At 46.5% G+C, this 22345-nt stretch overlaps 1 protein-coding gene across 2 annotated transcripts in view; it reads right to left on the reverse strand.

The window, feature by feature from the left end:
* The window catches only part of LOC138573535 (lysine-specific demethylase 4B-like), a 2173569-nt gene that overhangs the window by 1240965 nt on the left and 910259 nt on the right, over positions 1 to 22345 (reverse strand). The gene's annotated exons all lie outside the window — the stretch shown is intronic.

The following is a 22345-nucleotide window of genomic DNA, read 5'->3' on the forward strand; positions in this document are numbered from 1 at the left end:
TGCTACTATGCTCTAAAACTATTGCATTTTGTAAGTGGCTTTCACTTCCAAAATACTTTCTCTGAATACGGTCAATTTCTCTTTGTAAGTATTTGGGTGTACCATGCAGAAGAGTCTTATTTAAATTGCCTAATTCTGAAGCTGGACATTTTGCATAGTATATTTTATACACTAGATTTCTTACATTTGAATGATGAACTGATATCCTTTTGATATCATGGAAGGTGCTTTTGCAAATAGGCCCAGAAATGCAGGCTAATGAATGTCCTTGTAGTCCTGTGTATTTGCGCACTGGACAAATATCCAAATTTTGCAGCACTTTTATTTTACTTTTGTCTTTCCCTTTTACATACAGATTGGGGAACTGATGTAAAGATTTGAAAGGTTTGTTTGGAATGGCACACATTGATGTGCACGGCCATTTGTATACTGGACGGTGTGGTTCAGTCGAATCGAGATGTACTTCTGAGTTTTCAGGGGATACTTTCGGAAGCAGTGTTTCTTGTTCCATGATGGTAGTATTGATTTTCTAATAACCTCGTACACTGCTATGGATGGCGATTGTGTTTGTATGCTTCTTCATTAAAATATGGTTCAGTGGTTGTCGTGTGACTCCATTCACCGCCACAAACATTTAAGAAATTATTTTTGTTCACATTCTGTTTATTGCTCAGTTTCTTTTGTAGTTTGGTACTTAGTTTTGTTAGTGCTTTCATCCTACTTAACACTTATATAAACAACTTCCTTTTGAGAAGGATTGTACTGTCCAGGAGAGCTTGTAGGATTAACTTTCTACGGTAGGTTTTAAGGGGTGAGGATGATTTCGGTCCTCTTCTTAGTAGATTCTGAAGCACTCTGTGACGAAACATTTTTGCTAAAATACTTTTTTTACTATGGGTTCTTGTTACTATATCAGGATTATTAGGAGCATTGTTAGCTGTACTGGTAGCCGATTTTTTGCCACGCCTTTTGTGTTTTGTGCCACTTTTTGATGGAGGAGGTAAAGTTTCGGTAGTTGAAGCTTCCTTTGTTTTGCTAAAAGACTGCATTAGCTGGTTTGTTCCAACGTTCTCTACAAGCTCTACTACAGATGGATGCTTAGATTGAACACTTTTATTTTTATTTGCTCTACTTCTGCGTTCCTTTCTATGAAGTTGCTTTTTGGTAGGCATTCTTTGGTGTCTGTTGAAAAAAAGAAGGCATGCTTTGGTCTGTTGTTCAATGTATGTCTGCTGTGTGCATGCATGCATGAGTCTGATGGGGAAGCTCTTTGTCATGGTGTGTGAATGTGCATTGACTCTTACAATGATTTGGTAAGGCTATTTTACTGTTTGTATACTACTACAATGTGCTTCAGATGAGAGTACAAAGTGGCTTTGTGGTGACGAGAAGCATTATTAGAAAATGAAATGCCATAAACTTGAAATAGCAACTACTTTTCTACTACTAACCTTCTAATGATTCTGTATATTATTTGAGTTCCAAACAGACAGGGATTTGTGAGCCATTCTGCCTGTAATTCTCTATTTAATAAATGGGTATTTGTAGGTAGAATGGTTCAGAAATCAATGTTTGCTTTAGTGTACAAATTAAACAAATAACCCATGCAGCCTCTTTAAGGAACAGTTACAATATAAAGTTAGTACTGTGCTTACCTTTTTTTGCGAAATGACCAGGTTTCTTCGGATATGTCATTTGCAGTGTAGATGCTGTTGATTCTCAGGAGAGTAGTCTTCACTGCGATTGAAAAAAAAACATTAGTTTGTGTGTTTACAGCAGTGATGATACTGCACACATTAATTGTGCATCTTCCGTCAAAGCATTCTCCTTTCATATTTCAACCCAGTGCACATGTGCATTTCACTTCACTCTGTGCTGCCTTTGTATGTTACTTGCAATATGTTACTTGCAAGTCCTTCTGAATTGAGAACAATTTTAAGGTTATGGTAATGCCATGTTTTTTAAAAGGTATACTATATATAGGAGAGAGGTTTGTAAGCGATAGGGCATAATAGTAGATGGGAAACATTTTTCTACTTGCCAATTTTAAGCACAATGCCGACACATCGGAAGACCCTCAGAGGGAGATGTCACCACAGCAATCGGGAGCGCTTATTTTTCCCATACTATCGTATTGCAAGTAGCATTACTGTAGGCCGTACACAGTACACACCTCCCACATTTTGTAATGCAAAATCGAGTTTCGCGCTAAATACGCATGCTTGTAACGTATGTATAGGTTATGCAGAAGACAGTAAGAAGTTGTGCGGTTTGTCAATGATAAATTGGACATCTTGCACTTAAAAGGGGAGCGTTGGTATGTATTGCCTATGCACATGTAGCAGCATTCATTTATTTAAATTACATCATAAAGGTTGGACATGTTCTCTGATTAAAATATGCATACCTGTACTCTATACTCATGCATGTGTGCGTGCATGGAGCTGTACATAGAAATCCGCAACACTTGCTCAGTAGTTTGTAAAGTAGGTGCTTTGCGATGATATGTGACTTCCAGTCAGAGTCAACGACAGTACATTTGAAGTGTGCAATGTTGATGACGGAGTTACATTTAGCGATGTTCAATGTGATTGTGGGTGGTTGTGTGACTGCTTAGTTGTGTCCAATGAGGGACTCGATTTGCTACCGATGTGGAAAGGGTAGAAGGACTGGGTAAGAGCTACGTGCCGCACGTAGGCAACGTTTGTCCTCGGGTAGGGCGTGTCACATACGGGTTTCTACAGCAAATCCTGCATGGAAAGGGGACTGTAGGCATCAGCCAATTAGATGTTCACATTACTCTTTTGTGTCGAAAGTGGTGCGTATCCTGAAGATGGCAGAGGTGGAGAGGTTCAGGGTTTTGGTGCTTGGAGACATTTTTGTCCATGGCTTACAACACTATGCCAAGAGTAGGCATGTGGCACACCATTTCGATGTGAGAGGAGTGGAGGTGTTGTGGAGCGCTGACACTGATGCCAATGTTGCGGCAATTCTGCAAGTTTGCAGAGGCATGCGTATGATGACCACTCCTCATGTGGTAATTTTGACTGCGGTGCTTGCCATTTGGGCTATGTGAGTTCACGTACTTTGTTGGCAGATTTGGGACAGTTGGTTGAAGCACTCATGAACATCTTCCCAACAACAAAAGTAATTTTTTCTGGTTTACTCCCTAGAGTAAAATGGGACAACAATTCTGTTTTCTGTCCAGATCAAAGTATTGGGAGGTGTATCATCAATCGCAGCAGCATGCGTGCTTTCATGTTACGAGCTGGTATGTTTTTCGGCAGCCACGATAACATTGTTCCAAGTAATGCAGATTATTTTGAAGGAGATGGTGTTGCGCTATCTTCTTTGGGAAATGCCATGTTCTTTTGGAATGTAAGGCTTACTTTAGAGAAGGTTGTGTAAGGGTTGTAGGAGTACAGTAAGGACACAAAATACAAAAAAATAAACAAAATAACAGATGTCTGTAAGGCATCTGCCCAAAAACAAACAAAAAACGTCTCTTTTCAGAGCCCGCCTTAAAGGGGAAAAAGGGGAATAATACTTTAATGTACCATCGTCGCGCTCTGATCCTATACATGTCCGCGGACATGGCGGCAGTTTGCAGGCTACGCATATCACCAACGGGGATTCTGGGGTGGAGACGCATGCAACTGAGAATGAGCGGAGCTAGGGATTGGTCAATAAAGTTCAGCAGGTGTGTTCTGAATGGCAAGATTCAGTAAGACTGTCCTCTCCCTGACAGGAGACCACACAGCCATGGCTTTGCGTGCTCGAAAACAGATTATCTGGATTTTGGGAGACTCATGGATACATTGGTTCAAGGTGCATGAAGAAAGCTGCCGTCTATCTGCAGATCTCGGATTTCCTCATGTGGAAGTGCACTGGTATGGCGTGCATGGAATGAGGTGGCTGGACTTGATACCTCTCTGTGGTACTTTACTGACAGAACGTCCTCCAGATATACTTCATTGCAGAGGCAACAGTTTAGGCCATGTGTCTGGAATTTCTTTGCAATTTGCAATGAAGGAAGGACTTGCGAAGGTCATGGACATGTTTCCAAATTGTGAAATACTTTTTTCCCGTATTGCACAAAGACAAAAATGGCTGTGTTCTTCTGCATTTGGTCCACAAATGGAGAAAGCAAGACACAATGTGAATAAAGCTGTTTGTGCCTTTCTAAGAGATGTTGGCATGTCCTCATTCCACAATGAAAACATTTTGTTTCGCAGCTCATTCATTTTCCGCAGAGATGGAGTCCATCTCACATATGCTGGCAATCAGATTTTTCTTCGCAATGTACAAAATACATTGCGACCTCTTTTGCATTCACAATAACCTATGTGACAATCCGTTTTCTCCAATCCACAGTTTTTGACCCACACTACACACCACCGAAAGGCTCTTTTCAGAGCCACCCCTTACTGCCAGCGTCCAGTTCATTGGATTTGCTCCGCTTGCATCGTCCATTTTTTGTGTGTCCTACGACAGTCCGCAAACTTTTTCACGAATGTGCGGAGGCCTACATCGGTCACTTGATAGTTCTATTGTTAAACTGAGAAAGGTGGCTCTGAAAAGAGCCATTTTTTAAAATGTTGTTGTTTTCCTCTTTCCTGCTTTTGGCAAAACGACACACTAGGAGAGGAGGACAAAGGAGGGTGAGGAAGGGACAACAACTGCGGGGATAAGAAAGGGCATGTGGACAGATATAGGGTGCGCTTCACTTAGGTAAGGAGCAGATCTTCTGGTGCTCCGTTCCGTAGCCTCAAAAGCACTTCGAAGACTCTCCCCCCCTGCAGAGTACTGCGTCACAATACATACACACTATTGTCAACTTTGAAAGGTAAGGGTCAACAGCATCGCAAATGGCTTGTGAGGCAGCTGGAGGGAGGCGTTCCCCCACACGAGTGTATCTTGTGGTGACAGGATCGGACACGAAGGATGCTGTGGAGGAACTCAATTGACTACGCTCTTCACATGGTACCACCTTGTGAATGTCGGCACTGTGGAACAAAGTTAGGTGTTGCTTCATGGTTGTCGTACCAAAGCTGTACGCACCAGGTCTTCCGCGACTCAGCACCACCTGGTACCGGTTACACCTCACCAGGTTCGCACGTGCTTTTGGTATGTTCCCATAAACGGAAAACAACCGCCACATCCACGACTCCCGGCGAGTGCATGTAGTGCAGAGTTCCTCCACCTCATTCTCTTCTTCCTCTTCTTCCTCGATCTCGACATCCTCACCCGTATATCTCTCTGCAGGCGCTTGGGGAGGTAGTGGTGGTGGTGGCTTTGGGGGTGGTGCAGAGGCTAATGAAGGAACAGCAGCCATGGATACGTACAATTACTTTCCTTTTGGTCACTACAGCAGTAAAGGCAGTACACCTCAATCGGCTACAACTAGCAGGACAATGAAGATGCGCTCGGGGGTGTGGTGATTTATAGGGGTGGAGGGGTGCGCCTCGTGACCATCGTTATCACTGAAAAGCGTTCCAAAAATTTCACACAACGGGCCTCATTACGAGGTATGCCAGTAAGGCAAAAACGATGCCGGTAAACGTGCCTGGCTGCTCAGTGAGTTGCACAACAGGCCTATAGCCATGCTGTGGGGTACTGATGTGTGCGGATGCAGAAGGGGGGTGCCTACTGTACCCGGGTGGGTAAGGGGGGATAGTTCACCAAGGTGGGAAAGGGGCGGAGGAATAGTGCACCTGGGTGGCAATAGCCAGTGATTGGAGAATGCATGCAGATCTAAACACACCTCACCTGAACTAGCCAAACGGAACATGACACATTACTGGCCCACATATCCCAAATAATGCATATGGATGACTACAAGTAAGTGGCACAACCAGGGCACCATGGTGATGGCAAGCAATGCATGACTGAATAGGATGGCAACTGTGGCAATGCGGCTAGTGTGACCATGCATAGTAAAGAATACACATCATGAATTGGAGGCTAAACATTGTTGCACTACCACTGCACATCTGACAGAACCCCACCCAGTGTACTGCACCTCTTTACAGTATACATTACATATAGGTGACTATTTTGTACACATACTGGGACATGTGCATGCCCACACCAAATAGCTGCAGCCATGACTGTGCTCCCTGAAGGTGGCAGTTCAGAGTGACACACACCTATTTGTATCTGCTTGCAGGTGATGGAGGATATCCCTTAAGGCCGTGGCTACTTACCCCTGTGCAGAACCCGCAGAACAGCCATGAAGAGGAGTACAAACGTGTGTACACTAATACCCGTGTTGTGAATGAGCAGACCTTTGGCCTGTTGAAGGCACGGTTCCGCTGCCTAAGCAGGTCTGGTGGGGCACTCCTATATAGGCCTGAAAAGGTGGCAAAGATCACCATGACCTGGGTCATGCTGCACAACATGTGCGTCCAAAGGAATGTACCACTGCCAGCTGACATTGACATGCATGGGCCGGGTGAGGATGAAGGGGATGGAGACGGAGGTGAAGGAGCCCCCCTGCCAGTACGTGATGCATGGGACACCAAGCACTAATTGACAAATACTTTTGAAACGCAGGGACCATGAAAGTAATGTGCCTGTGACCCACTGGCTGCATGTGGACATGCACACTTGTTTTGTCAGAAGTGCCCCACTGTGCACCATCACACATTAAATGTACATGCACAAAAAGAAGTATGTCCAGCCAATGATTTTCTTGCACACAACGGGTGTATTTTCCAGACACGTGATAATGTGAACATAATCCCCTCACAACCCCCAGTGAACTCCCTCACCCACCCAACAAACCCCAAAAATACCCAAGTAAACTCCCTCACCCACCCTACAAACCCCCCAAATGTCCCCATATGTACAACAAACATTGGTCCCTTGACCAATGTACATTTTTCAAATGTCATTGTCTGCCAACTCTATTTCTTTGGTTTTTTGGGATCCGGGGGTGCCATGGTCAAGCGCCATGCACTCCTTCGCATCATCCGCACGGGGCTCGATTGGGCCGAGGTAGAAGGAGTTGTGGCAGTGGAGGTGTCGATGGTCAGTCCCATGCCTGCCCCAAGGTGTGGGCGCTGCATATGAGGCAGGTTTGCCAGCAGGGCCTGCATAAGTGCCCCCAGACACTCCCTCATGGCATTGGGAATGACTCAACAGCAGCAGTGTTGGCTGCGATGGCTGTGGCAATGGCCCTCATGGAGTCATTTCCATCAGATATTTTTTGCCGCATCAGTTCAAGCATCAACTCCTGTTGTGCCTCAACCCTTGACAGGCGAGCCTTGAAGGAGTCGTTGGCTGCAGGAGTGCTGGTGACCGGGGTGGTGGTAGGCAGGGTGGTGGTAGGCAGGGTGGTGGATGGCACTTGAGTGGCGCCCACGTCCAGGGCACACTCCTCCTCAAAGAGGCATATTTCTGACTCATCAAGGTCCGAGTCGTGGAGGCAGGGATCGTACATGCCCACTGCCTCTGTAGGGGTAGGGATGCTGGTAATGGGGCTTGGGGTGGGTGTGCCGGACATGATATCACCCTCATTCTCCACCTCTGCATCCACAACGTCCGCGGTGGTTGGCGGAGCATGAATAGAACCGCCTCCCACTGTTGTGGGTGGCTGCTGCTGGACAGTGGGTGCAGGTATTTCCTGCAGGGTTACTGTCTGGTGTGGCACACTGCCTGTTGCTCTGGGCAGTTTCTTGGGCTGGGTGGTGGCGGTGGCCCTGGTCCCTTGCCGTGCAGTGGATGAACTTGAACCCGTGTCCTGCATGCCATCTTTCTCATCGGTGCCTGGGGGATAGAAGAGATGAAAGTCATCAGTGATGGTGTCACATGGCAGCGATAATCCATTGCGCTGTGATATGTTCATACATTCATGCATCAAATTATTTTAGGGGTGTGGCAGTTGGTGTTCTTATGGGGCATGTGGGCAATCAATGCATGGCTGGTGGCATGGCATTGGTATGGTGAATGTGTGGTGAGTTCCATGGGCAAGGTTGGGTCATGTTGCACATGTGTTGGGATTGGGATTGGCACTCAGCATGCGTGTGTAGCAGGGTGTGGCACACATTCTTGACTGGATATGTTGATGTGGGCCTGGGACATGCATTGCCTTGGCTAGTCTCACTTCCACGTCACTTGTGCCACATCATGGTTTAGCCTACACAGATGTGATGGGTCACTCACCTTCTTCTGTGGATGATGCGACGCCCACCTCCTGGTCTCCGATTCCCTCTATGGATTCAGGATCTATAAAGGTACTGGCTTTCTCCTCCGATGCCGTCAACTTCACTTGGGAGTGTGGGCCTCCGCCTGTCGCCATTGCGGCCCTCCTGTTCTCCGACAGGATCTTCCTCACCCTGAGGCGGAGGTCATCCCACCGCTTCCGACAGTCGCGCACACTCCTTGGGGTGGTTCCCACTGCCGACACCCTCTGTGAGACCTCCTGCCATACCTCCTTCTTTTTGGTCTGGGCCGCATGCTTCACGTCAGTGCTCCTGATGGTGTCCGCATGCTGGGCCAGGGTGTCAGCAAGCATACTTAGCTCAGCGTCTGAAAAACGCTGTTTGCGCTTCCTGCGGGTTGCCTTCCTGGTAGCCTTGGACATCCTGCTTCTATTCTGCCACAGCACAACACAAAAGAACTGGTGGTTGGAGAGGATGGCAATGGATTGTGTTTTTAAAGATGGCCGCCGGCCCATTTCCCGTTCCTGCATGATGACGTAATTTTCGGGTCAGTTTTTTGCGAACACAGTATTACCATGCTGGTATTACCATGCCGGTATTCAGGGGTTGGTATGAGGCAGTACTGCTATGGGTGGGTCCCGTGATGCCGGTATAAGGGGTTTGGAGGGCCTTTAGCGCCATACCCGTATTACCATTACCGGCATGGGGGCTCGCGCGTGCTCGCGCACTCGTAATCACCCGCTATTAGCGGGTTCATACGAGCACGGACCCGCGCCCGTTTTTACCGGCCAACTCGTAATGAGGCCCAACATGTCCAAAGATAAGCTATTGTCTGGAATATGTGAAATGATATTTTTAGACTGTATAATATTTTGTCTTGTGTGCATAGGTTACTTTTGTACTGTTGCGGAAGCACACATACTGCGCAAATTAGTCCACACGCTCAGTGTGGGTGCGGTCACATGATGACGTCCTGAACACATCCACGACAGAAATGGGTGTCCGCTGAACAGCAAATGCAGACTAACAAACTTGCGCATGCGCGCAAGTGTCCTAAGGACAGTGTTCGTGTCCTCAAACTAATTCAAAGTGTGACACAAGTGAGACGGACAGTTAGGGTCAGACGCGATGTTCTCTGTACTTATGGTTGTACTGCGCATGTGCGTACATGATCTGCTCACTGTACGGACAGATACAGTGTCCTTAGGCCAACTCCATTTTGTTTGACTACGCCCTTGCCGGCCACCGCGCCTGTTCTGTGGACGCCACCATCTTGGCTGCGGACAATACGGACAGGTGTACTGTCCTAAACACATTCCCATTTTGCTCATTTACTGCCATACCGGACACCTGGTGTGTTCTACGAACATGTTTTATCTCGTTTGTAAGCGGTACGCCAAGGTATAATGTCCTTAGGACGCCTCTTTCTGTTTATGTACGCACAACTTGCACAGATGGTGCGGTCAAACATGAACTCTATCTTACTTGACATTACTAAGGGTAGGTGTACGGCCTTTACAACATCCACATTGCATTCCTTTCGGATAGGTCGAACAGGTGCGCTGTTCGCCAACATTTCAAGTCTTTGTAAAAAAAAATATGTTCCTCAAACTCTTTAACTACAACTACTATACAAAAACATTCCAAACACACACACAAACTTCATTCCAAAGAAAAACCGGGGGAAGCAGATACTGACACAAATATAGGGGAATTAGGATTCAACACGGGCTGGTTATGAGGGGAAGATTTGTGAGGGGAAGAAGGGATGGATGTTTCGTCGAAACGTTTATGTTCTTCTTGAAGATTTGGGAATGGTTCACTAGGGAATGGAGAAGGGGGCAGGTACAGGTGGCAGGTACATGTGGGACAGTGGTAACATACTTTTCCTCTCACACAGTCTTCCACAAACTCCCTTAAACTTTTAAAATTCTCATTCAATGTGTCCATTTTCAATTCAATCCTTCTGATCCTGTCTTCTTCTGTGTCATTTGTTGGTCTTTCTTCTTTTCTTTCCTGGTCTGTAAAAAATAACTTTATATCTATTAAATGCCCATAAAATACTGGCCATTACTTTACATACTCAGAGTGCTGTGTACCATTGTTATTGCTCTCTTCCGACATTTCCCCATGCGGAAAGTACTCTTCCAAGCACTCCAAAGTACTTGTCATTTCTGTGTCGAAACAACAGAAAGGCATTATTATTTCTGCACCACATACTAAAAAAAATACACATACATACAAAAAAATGACCTTCACTTACTATTTTGATGTTATTTCCTTTCGTTCTTCTGCGTCTGTCCACTGTCGGTCCAGCCTGCAGAGTTTCTGTGAAGTAATTACGATGGAGGCATCCTTTTTTTTTAATGGTACCATCCATTTCATTCTACATGGTTATTAAATGCATCGTTTTCCTTTTACACATTTAGGTTTCCATATTTATTTATTAATACTTATGTCGTTTCTGTCCTTTTTCTGTATGAAAATAGTACATTTTCAGATTCCCCCTGCCTGTTTGAGTACTTTCGCCCTCGTCCGCGTCCAGGCGCAGGCGCTCAGTCTGTCCCTCTCTTTTGAGATGTCAACTTTCATGTCCTTGGTGTTAGTCTTAGCAATGAAAGTAGGTGGTGCGAGTTATGGTTGCCTAGTTTACCAAAATTTGGGAAAGAGTAGTGTTTTTTGGTTTCACTGTGAAGTGTAACATCCCTTTAACAAAGTTGTTTTACTGAATGGACATATATGTATATGGCAGTGAACGAAAACAAAGGGGCTAAACAAGTGATGGCGTCAGTGATGTCATCAATGACATTTGTGATTCCATCTTTCATGTTCCGGGTGTTAGTGTTAGCAGTGCACAGTGGTGATTGCAGGTATGGTGGCATAGTCTCGAATAACTGGCGAATTTCAGGGGGTTTTCGGTTTTACTTTGAACCATAGTGGGGAGGTGGGAAAGATTTTTTTTAGTGAAGCGCACAGGTTTTTGGTAGGGCAACTTAACCATAAAGTCCCCTTAACAAAGTTTTTGTTTGTATTTGTAGTGTATGTATGTATATGTGTATATATATATATATATATATATATATATATATATATATATATATATATATATATCACAATACACTGAGTACCAAACTGTGTAAGACCCCCCTGCCTGCCCCTCCCAATCCCCCACTGAACCCAACGTCCCCACCCAGCAGACAGACTATGAAGTCCAAGCAGGGAAGCATGCTCGACCAGGACTGTTCTTCAGATACACCTCCAATGTCCACTCGGCCCGCTGGGGGCTCCACACCATGAGTTCAGTCTGATCCCCAACCCTTTATTTGCCACTTCCGCAGTACGCAACCCCATGAGCCTAATCACTTGTACCTCTTTAGAAAAGCCGACCATGCACCCTCCCTCTTACACCCTCCCTCGTATGTTTTCCATCATGAAAAGGTCCTTAGCTTTGTCCAACCGTTTCTTCTGAGTGGGACGCCTATCCTCCTTCCAGACGATAACCAAACAGGCTCTGTCGGGTAGCAGCAAAAAGTGAGGTAGGTGCACAAGCAGGCTCCAGTCTTCCCCTACCTTGGTTTGCCCAAAGAGCACTACCATGAAGTCCACGGGCCTACTAATATCTTCCACCTCATTAATCCACCCCAATGCCTTTTTCCTGTAGACCTGAATTGCCCTACAGGCCCACCAGACCCTTTGACCACACCCCCTCCAACAGCACAGGTCAATACATGAGAACATGCTGGAGAGCCTCACTGGGTCCAGCTGCCATCTATGCAAGAGGTTAATGCCATGTAGCTTTTACTCGCACAAGACCACTGTTTTGTATGCTGCTTTGCACATCGCTACCCACTACCCATACTGTGCATTATGCTTAAAATAGTCCTCAATGGCATCTCAGACTCAAACACAGCGTCCTTCCACAGTTTCATTACACCTCCACATTCCATCCCTCCTATCTAGGCCACTGAGACACAACCATGGTGACCATGTCATTGTCGATAGAGACTACACCACTGGACCGCACCCACATCAGCAACTCCTGGGGGAAACACACAAGTAATCAATTCTGGTGTAGGTACTGTGGGGCAGAGAGAAGAAGGTGAAACCGCCTCCACTTGGATTGTTTTCTCTCCAAAAGTTTCTGAGTGGGCATGTGCTCAGTGGTGGCCTCTCCCCACTCCCCTGGTGACCACACTATCTCTTTGCGGGTCGGCCCACTGATTGAAGTCTCCCTCCTACCTCTCCCAAAAATTGATGGGCCCACCTACCTCTCCCAAAAGTACCCCCATCGCCCTTTCACAAAAGGAAAACTGCTTATGGGAGTATACAGTGGCCACAATCTTCCCTCGTACCACCAAGACCCCTCCCCTTAGAAAGGCCTTCTCAAGATCCAGAAGTTTCAAATCCCTGTGGATAAGTATTACCCCCCCTGCCTTACGTCCCACTCGACCAGCACACAGGGGATACGATACGCCTCTCTTCCCTTCAAACATTGCATCTCCTGCAAAATCAGGACGTCCACCTTGTGCCTACAGAACTCACCGGCGACCACAACCCTCGACATTGAGCTCCCCCGCCGGCGCCACAGGGATCGCCTCAGCCATTACCTAGTCGGGTAGAGTTGCCCTCCACTTCCAGCATTCCTGCCCTGCATGTCTGTACAGTGTCTGCCAACCCCTGCCCACCCTCTACCCACCCCTCACCAAAACTTACCCCACACCCAACCCACCTGACGCCCCAAACACACATCTACAAGGGTACCAACGGTGCTCTTCCCCCACCATGGCCAACTCAGAGAACAAACTGAACGCATTCCACCACCTTAACACTGAACAGCGAGCCTGAACCTCTTAACAACAACCACTGCCGCCACCCAAGTCATCCCCTCTTTGGCAGCCTAGGAACAACAATTACCCCTCAGGTCGGCACAGAAGGATTGTTCAGACATCTGTATTTTCGACTTTCCGGTCTCTTCTCCTCTTTTGGGGCCCCAGGGCCTACACTCCTTCTGTACCCCAACCTGCGTCGCCGGCGGGTGGCCACTCATTTCCTGCAAGTGGGCTAACGTCTGCTCTGCCGTCTCCTTATTTGTGATCTGGAACTCCTCACTTCCCTGCTCAAAGGTGAGGCAGAAGGGGAAGCCCCAGCGGTATCGAATGCCACACTTTCGTAATCACTGGGACGGCACTCTTCTTCTGGTCAGGGTGAAGGTGAAATGATAGGTTATTTGTAACACGCTAAATACCCAGAGGTTTCTATGCATGGACCCGGGGATCGAACCTGTGTTGCACCGGTTCGTCTTGCTTCCAAGGCGAGCATGTTGCCCCTGAGCTATCCTCCCAAGACTGGTGGATAAGGTCCTGGTAGACAGCCACTCTCTCCCCCACGTAGGCGATCTCAGGGTGTCTCCTGGCCCTTTCCAGAACCATCATTATATCCTTGTAGTTATGGCACTTAGCCAGGATGGACTGCAGGCCTCTGGGTGTGGAAGGGGCCTCCTACTCGGCGCGCCCTATCGAAGCCCATGTCTTTCGGCTCTTCCTCATCCAGCTCAAACAGGATTATAATGATAGAGTTTACCTTCAGCTCCAGTCACAGGACACCTTCACCTTGCCCCTCTTTGACCCCCAAAATTCAGATTTTACAACGTGTCTCCCTGTTTTCAAGGTCATCCACCTTGAGGGGCACCTAATATTCCTTGTCCTCCAGCTCCCTCATTTGGGCTTCCATCCTCATTTCTAGGAGGTCTACTGACGGTTGGTAATTGTCCAGCGCCTCCACATTCTGTTCCAGCTTGTCCGCTCTGCTCCCCAAGGATTGGAAAGAGGCCTTAATTTCACTTCTGATAGACTTTATTTCACCAACAGGGCAGTGAAATCAGTCTTGGTGAATATCCCCGCCCCCCCACCGGCACTGTAAGCAAGTGCTTTTTGGCTGCCATAGAGCCCACTACTCCGAGTGCAGTCATCTTAAACTTGCCCAGCTTCTGTGCCACACTCTTCGGTAGCATATGCATCCCCCCGACAGCCTGGGCCCGACCTCCTCTGCCACCTGCTACTCCAGGAAGAATATGGGGAGATTCTGCAGAGACCTTCAGGGCACCCTTCACCGTGGGGTCCAATCATTCGCCGTTAGCACAGTGGCAATCTGGGCCCACTAGTCTATGCAGTGGGGCTTCCTGCAACTCACCCCCTCCAATATCCGTAGCTTCCTCTCCCCTACCCCCCTCCCCCAGCACTTCTGCCACCGCCGGGGGGAGGGGTCTGTGTCTCATGGCGCCCCCCCTCCACTGCATGTTAGAGCTTCTCTGGAGTGGCCTGGGTGGGGGTCTGCCTCCTTCAGCTCCAGGTACACCCCTGGGCCCGTCGACGCTCACCCTCGGCCACTGCACCTCAGTGCTCCGACTGGCCCCTGCCTCACCAGGGGTCCTCCAGGGAGGGAAGCGACTATCCTCTTCATGTCGCCGCCAAGGCCCCCAAGCTGCTATCTGTCAGTGAGGCACTCGAGCGCCTCTGTTCAGTGGGGGGGACCAGCGACGACCTGCGGGTTCCGGGTGCCCAGCCCCCACTGCTTGCAGTCTCGACCACATTACAAACAGGCCGCAGGCACTGCCTCGACTCTGCAACTGCAGGCACAGACCAGCCCACTCCACCGCTGCTCCTACCACCACTACAGGGGCTGCCCACACCTCGGCGCAGGGGACAGCACGAGCTTGCTGATCAACTTTCTGAAAATTAGGTTGGGACAGGGTCGGAGCCCATTGTTTAGGCAGCAATATTGGCTGTGCCCCTAGCAGTCTCCCTTTTCATATATTTGTACCTAGTTTGTTATTTAAAAAGGTATGATGTGGCATTGTATTATATTGTATTTATTTATATAGCACCTATACACAGGAAAGTGTTTCAAAGCGCTCAAGGAGGGTGGGAACAAGGGGAAAAATAAGTCGCTCAGAGCCCACAAGTACGTGTCCTTTGTGAGGTGTGCCCTGATACCCTACGGTTTACGGGTGAGGTGGCATCTTTATGATAAGTCCACCCATAGATACCTTTCTGAAGTACACCCTTGGCATCCTTCATTCTGTTTGACTGTGTGGTCAGAGCCATCGCCCCGTGGAACCAATATTTTTACCTAGTTTTGTGTCTTTCCTTGGTTAGTCGAAGTAATGAAGGGTATCTTTCTGTAGTCCGAAAAAGACAACATTGTAGTCAAAAATGTTGTAAAAGAGATGAAGTAAAGAAGATTTAAGCAGGCATTGTGTTTTTGATAATATGTTTGTCTTTTGTGTAAAAGTGGGAAGTATAATTAAAGTGAATGGTTAAGTGAGGTGATCATGGTGAAAACGAACGAGTGATGGTGGGCAAGCTTAAGAAATTGAGGAGGAAACGGGTTTGTGGAGGTATGATATTTTGTGCCACGGGTTCCGCTTCTGTGTTTTAGATCGTGGATTTCTTTTCAGTAAAATAGTTGACTGGTTTGGAGTATGGAGACTCCACTGAATAACTTCCTGGATATAAGGTAAAGATTTTGAAATATTGAGAATGGCTGCAGGAAACAAAGGGTAAAATGCTAAATTCTTAGTCTAATAAGGGGACCTATGATATTAGAATGTTGTAAAACCTGTATACCTTCTTAGTCACTAGGCACAAAGGATCTAAGTTCGAGAATCGTCTAAAGTTATGGAAAATGTATGAGAAGGGCGGAAAGGTCCACAATGTTAAGATTGTAGAGGAAGGGCTGAGAAAGGAGGGTGCGGGAATTTCTTCACACCGTCCCCATATGGGTGCTATCCTTTATCAACCGCAGAAGGGTATACCAACCCAGTGATCGAGCCTCCATTTTCTCCAGCGGCCACTTAACTCGTTACGAGACGGACACGAGTAGCACCTCCATCAGCTGCAATTGCTGAAAGATGGGATACCGAGGAAAGCGGAAGAGTAACTCCTTCAATGGTCATGATCATGGCAAGACTGAGAACGGAGTGCGGAAAGGGAATGACACCCCTGCCCCAAAGCCACCCCTCCCCGCCCGACTGCTAGGTGTCAGGTTCCAACTAAGTATTTCCTTTAGACATTTAGAAGGAGGTTCCGGGTTAGGTAGACAGTGCTTTGCGCAGGAAAGGTGAAAGATTTTAAGTTCATTGTTAAGGGTGGTGATTTTGGGGCAAGTATATAGTTTCCTTTACATTACCTTTCAGGATACAGGAGTGGTCCCAATCCAAGATGGAGGGTGTACTCAGCAGCAATGATTGGCTCTCAGGAGTGTGTGAGGTAGTTTGGAATCTTGAGGAAGATTCTAAACTGCCTTTAATTCCAGTAATGTCCAAGGAAGGTCACAGTAAGCCGAGCTCCTGAGATGAAATAAGAAAATACTGAAATCAACTGTCTTCGGAGAAGAAAACAACAGAAGAAACTCGGATAAGTGCAGTTAAAATCTGACAGTGAATTAACTTGGATATGTCAAGAAAAACTGAAGTAGCAATTTTGAGAAAAGTAATTCTAAAACTGTTGAACTGGGAATGAATTCAACAACGTTATCAGAAGCTTTTACAAAACGTATTTCTGAAAACAACCAGAGGTGCTAGCATTGTATTAAAATACCGTTGTGGAGCGCAGAGTTAATTCCTTGTGAAAGCAGCATTAGCTTAGTTCGCTCGGAGCCCATTAGAGGAAGAGACCCATATGCACGCTCAATGTCGGAAGTGCAAGTCTTGGTAAAAGCTGACAGTCGTTCCGAGCTGCGCAACAGATTTATAACGGCTGAAGCACGCTGTGTGTGTGTTGCGTCAGAGTAAGCTATCCTGAGGAGAAAACCAAAGACTTTCCAAAAAATCCCACTACATGAAGCGTGCATATGCAGTAATCAAAGAAATTGCCTGCTTGGGCGAGGCATCAGAAAAGTTCAAAGACAGTGCGTTATTCGTTTAGGAGAATGTAAATAGTTAGTGTTAGGTTGGAATTGGGCATCCGCATGGGTAAAGTTGTGCAAAGATTAAAAGTTGAGTTGATCCACAGCATAAGAGAAAAACAACTTACAGCTGGGAGTTGTGGAGAGACCAACAGGATAAGGGACATTACAATGTTCAGCAGGGAGTTATGACCAGCATGGTAAAATAAACTAAATATAAATCTGTGAGACTGCTCAAGCAGGAAAGGATACTTCAGAAGAAAGGAGTAAGAGACTGCCATGTGTTAAGGAGAAGAAATAGACTAAGTCACGAAGAAACATTAGCAATACATGGAGGAAGCTTTTGAGTCAGAGAGAGACCGTCTTGTTCATTAAGAACGTTTAGTCAAAAGATCGACAATAAGGTCTGCAGCAGTCTGAAAAGATACACATCTATTGAAATCCTAAAAGATACCTCGAAGCTTAGAGCGGAGGAACTCAGGTAATTAAGGGAAGGCGGTATAAAATGTTTTATGGAGTTTCAGACTCAGTGAAAGTAATTTAACCACAGGGTGTATTCATTTGAAGGTGCCAGTAACTGAAGTCAGAGAGCAACCGGCAGATCTTTGTTATTCTTTTTTTATTTTGTCCACTTCCCGTTTCCCCCGGGCTGTTCATCCCAATAATCGTAACATGAAGATTGTTGGGAGGACCGGACTAAGGGGTCTGGAGGACTTGTATGCTCCTGTAGGATCTTCGAGCTGGGACCTTGCACTAGGTTATGTATGTAATGTGAGATCTTTGTGTGGTTCCAGTAGAGGGTTAGTTTGACTTTACAGAGTCATCTACCACCTCCCGGACGTTTGTACATTAAACTTGCTTTACGGACAAACATACACAGAGGTGGGCCTATTTTGGGTTACGGAGATCGCAGGAGGGTACAAATATCCATGCTAAGGGATGTCCTGTTCTCTAAGGGGGGGGGAGAGGTCACCCAAGGTGGGATCTTGCTTTCCCTGTCCCCTCAACAGTGTTAGGCTTAGCAGGCTCACCTCCCTACTCCTGAGGGGATGCTCTGCATTGGGGAAAGGAGACAAATTATCTGGATTCATCACAGTAAGTAATCGGGTGAGAAAAACCCTTAAGTGCAATCCTATACTTAGATCTCTAACACTTAGGAAGTCCGTCCCTAAGCCTAGTGCCCTATTGTCACCAGTTCCACAACTTGTACTGTTCAGGTTTACTGTAGGATTGAGCAATGCCAGAGGTTGCGATTCTGTGTTAAAAAAGTTAGGAAATGTTCAGGTAAGTGTCTCTCCCCGAACCACCACACTAGAGAAGGCTTAGGGGGAGAGGGGATCCGTGACTAGACCACCATCGATCTGAGTCAGGCAAGGGCAAGATTGGGCCAGGATGTTGCGCCCATGTAACACTCTGATCTTCACAGAGACCACCGTTGGGGACACATGCTTCTGTGCTTGGTCGAGTCAAGGGAGGCCCAGGGCTCGTGGGTGCTGAGATTGTTTTCGGACAGAGGATTTAGTTTTGGCTGGTCATGGTATCTATATTACAGTTCCAGACACTATCCAGCTGTTCAGCCTTGCCACGAAAGGTAGAAGACTTCAGCGGAGCAGACAACAACAGGAGACCTCCAAGGCGTGAAGACGGAATGCAATGCGAGTCGCCACCGTTAGGTGGTGACAGGCGATCTTTGGTTGGCGAACAAAAGAACAGTCCTTTAACGGCTTGCACTGAGGCTAGAAGGCTGGTGCAGATGTCTCATAGCACAAGTTGAAGAGCCTCCACGTTTTAAGGAAGCAAACATAGGTGATGGCGGAGGCAGAGAAGTAGCCCAGGAGAAAGACAGTCTGTTCCCTGGGTGGACCAGGGACTCTGTCAAAGGCTAAGCAGGCACAGACCATAGAGCAGGGATCGAGACTGGTTGTTCCCACCGGTCCAGGGGTCTAAGCAAAGACGAGGGTCTTACTGAGATGAGGACAGAGGAACAGGGCTTCACCAGGACTTGCTGGAAATGCTGGTCGGCAGCAAATATTGTCCTGTGGTCTTCAGTGGGCTGCACTTCTTTGTAGGGATCTTAGCTCCAATGATGATCTGTTAAATGGCTGCAGGAATCGCCCTTTCATCCATAATTTGGACTGGTGTTGCCACCAGGTCCACTGATAAGTGAAGTAAAGTAAGAGCTTCAGGCTCTTCTGGTAAGTTGTCATTAAGTTACTTTATTCTGCTTCATAGGTTACATCAAGATGACTCAGTATGAACCATTGGCTCCCATCACCCATGCAAGCTCATTCTAACTGCCTAAGTGTGGAACCTTTACATAGAATATTTTCACACTCAAACCATAACATTCTCTCTTGCATCAACAAGCTTGTGCATCCATCCCAAGCACTACAACATTAAGTCTCTGCACCTTTCAAACTAGCAGGCTCTATCCAATCGTGGACAGCCACTTGCCAAACATTCTGCCTGGCAAAAGGCACACTGGAGCATGGATGCAGACTAGGACCAGACCACCCCAATCCTCACATCCGGCCACAGACCACCACTTTGCCTGGGAAAGCCACAGCTTTGGCCAGGAAAAGGGCTTTCCATATATGGCAATTCCAGACATGAGACAGCAGGAAGAAGGCCAAAGGAACCTGGCCAAAGGACAATTACGTGGCGCTGCCGTTTTTGAGTATATAGAACTCTTCATGGCTTTATGCGGTAACATGCACTAGTGAAATATCTGCTGCCACCAGACTATCCTAGACACATTGCATTTATAACCACAAAAGAAAGTCATAAGGACACAAAGTTTCCTAACCGCAATTCACTTTAAGGTGACGTGCGCAGCTTTGAAAATGCAAGAGATCCACTAAAGGAGATCTAGTCTTCCAGTACTGGTAGTCCTATGGCCACATCAGTTTTTCTATAAAAATGAGCACAATGCAAGGGAAGTAAAGCAAAAGACTTGGTTCTAAAAAGTCATGCCACCAGTCAAAGCAAAGCAAAGCAAAACAAAAGGATGTCCCGTAGAAGTCTATAGAAGGAAAGCAGCAAAAAGAACATCTTTCCTAGCATGCAGTAAAAAGCAAGTGTGCATGTGAGATTGTAAAAAAACACAGTAGAATGATATCTGCTGCCACCTGCCCATTCAGGGCCCATCATGCAACTACCATACAGTTACTCAAAATAAAAAGAAAAGGAAACAAAGTATAATAATAATTTGCATTTATATAGCGCTACAAACCCTCAAGCATCTGAGTGCTGCTTATTATTGCCCACGATGTGTGGGGCTCATTTATCGACCTCAGAAGGATGAAAGGCTGAGATTCACCCTGCAGGGATTCGAACCTGTGACGGCAGGCTCTGCACGGATGTCAAAGCGAGAACTCTACTCGCTGTGCTATCTGACCGGCATAGAATACCCATCACTCTTCACTATAAGGTGATGCGTGCAGTGCTGAGCAAACAGAGAATTTCATAATGGAATACAGAGTCCCCCCTGCACTAATGGCCGTAGGGACTGACCAATGCCCCCAAAACAGATGAGTTTAGCCAGGTAAGTAAAGCAAAAACGGTTTTACCTACACACAAAAGTTGGGTTTGGTTCTAAACAATAGTAAAAGGTTGGTGAGAAGAGGGGGTTCCATAGTTTTCCATGGAGGGAAAGCTGCAAAAAGAAACTATTTCCTAACAGTATTATTACAGATAATGTACATCAGGTGTTCCTTTGTGTAGTGAAAAACCTTGGGTAGGTTTGCCCCATTAACCTTAAACACTAGGGCTAATAATCATAAAATGCAACAAAAGTGTGTCTAAGGTTGAAAAAGAATACGCAGCAAAGTATAATTAAACAACCGTTTCATTTTATCCAAAAATTGGCAATTCCCGAAACAACACATGTCATACATGTGTCAACGGTCACAAACCTTTGTTTTTATGCAATGTTTATCAACAAACTAAATCCTACCCTTGTCTAGTAAACAAAGTCACACAATAAAATACTAAAACATGTAACAATCAAATCCTGAAATTGTTTCGTCAAGAATTCATGGTAGATACGCAAACAACTCAATACATTTATAAAGGTGTGCCAAAACATCAATGCAACAAATTGAATCTTGCAGTCTAAATATCAGTCTACTGGAAGAGACAACATCAAATATTAGTCCTCTGTAATAATCTGATGTGGGGTCAAAATTGAATTGACCCTTCACTAGTTTCAACCATGTCCCTGTAATAAGGCTGGTTTTCATCAGGACTGAACAATCTACATTCGAATTGTCCAAGAAATCTTGTTCTTGTCCAGTAACGGGCGGCTCCCTGCGGGGTCCTGTGGTTTAAGCACGCACAACAGAAATCAGTTTGTTAGGGGGATTCTGTTTCTGGTCATAACTGACCTTCCCAGGGCAACCCTCTGCCCGGCAGCCCCCGCGGCTAAGGACCCAAGGCAAAGGGCGGCTCCTACATTGGCAGCTCCAAGACGTGTCTGCAGGTGTCCGCAGGGGAAGCCAGTGAAGCCATCAGTCAACAGACACCAACAAAAACTATGAGTGTGGCATGGGTGGGGTGTAGAGCAATTACTCTACTCCAGAAAGCCCTTGCCACTCTACCTTACCTTTCCATAACGTAGACTGCAATAGACTTACATCATGCATACTTAGAGAGATTTGTGACCACCAGCATAAATGTATTCATGGCTGGACTGTAAATGCTGCATTGCATGACACACTAACTTACTTGCCAATGTTAACTAGTGCCACACCTAGAGAGAACTGTGAAGATTGCCATGCATCGCATCTAGATAGGATTGTAAATGTTAGCATGTGCCACACTTAGAAGGAATCGTGATCACTAGCCTGCCTCACATCTAGACAGGATATTGAAGATTAGAAAGTGCCACACTCAAATGAAATAGTGAATGATAGCAAGCATCACACCTAGACATAACTGCAAGGACAGCAATGCCAATTAACCATTCCACTAACAATTTCACCCCTCTGCCTACACCTCTCAAACTCTAACCAAACACACCCACAAGCCTACAACACAGCAATCCACATAAACTTCACTACACTGCTACAACAAAACAAACCACACATAGGGCCTCATTACGAGTTTGGAGGTAGCCATGCCATTTTTAGCGGCATGGCTACCCCCAAACTGGGTACCAGGTCCGGCCCCCGCAAAAGGGGACTTACCGGGCCATTCCGACCTTGGAGGGCCTGGTAACTCCCTTTCGCGAGACCCGGACCCGGTTCATCCCCATTCCCATTCGAACCCCCATAGGG

Source organism: Ambystoma mexicanum, chromosome 1p (genome assembly GCF_040938575.1).
Source record: "Ambystoma mexicanum isolate Mex_15411 chromosome 1p, UKY_AmexF1_1, whole genome shotgun sequence".
NCBI classification, from domain to species: domain Eukaryota; kingdom Metazoa; phylum Chordata; class Amphibia; order Caudata; family Ambystomatidae; genus Ambystoma; species Ambystoma mexicanum.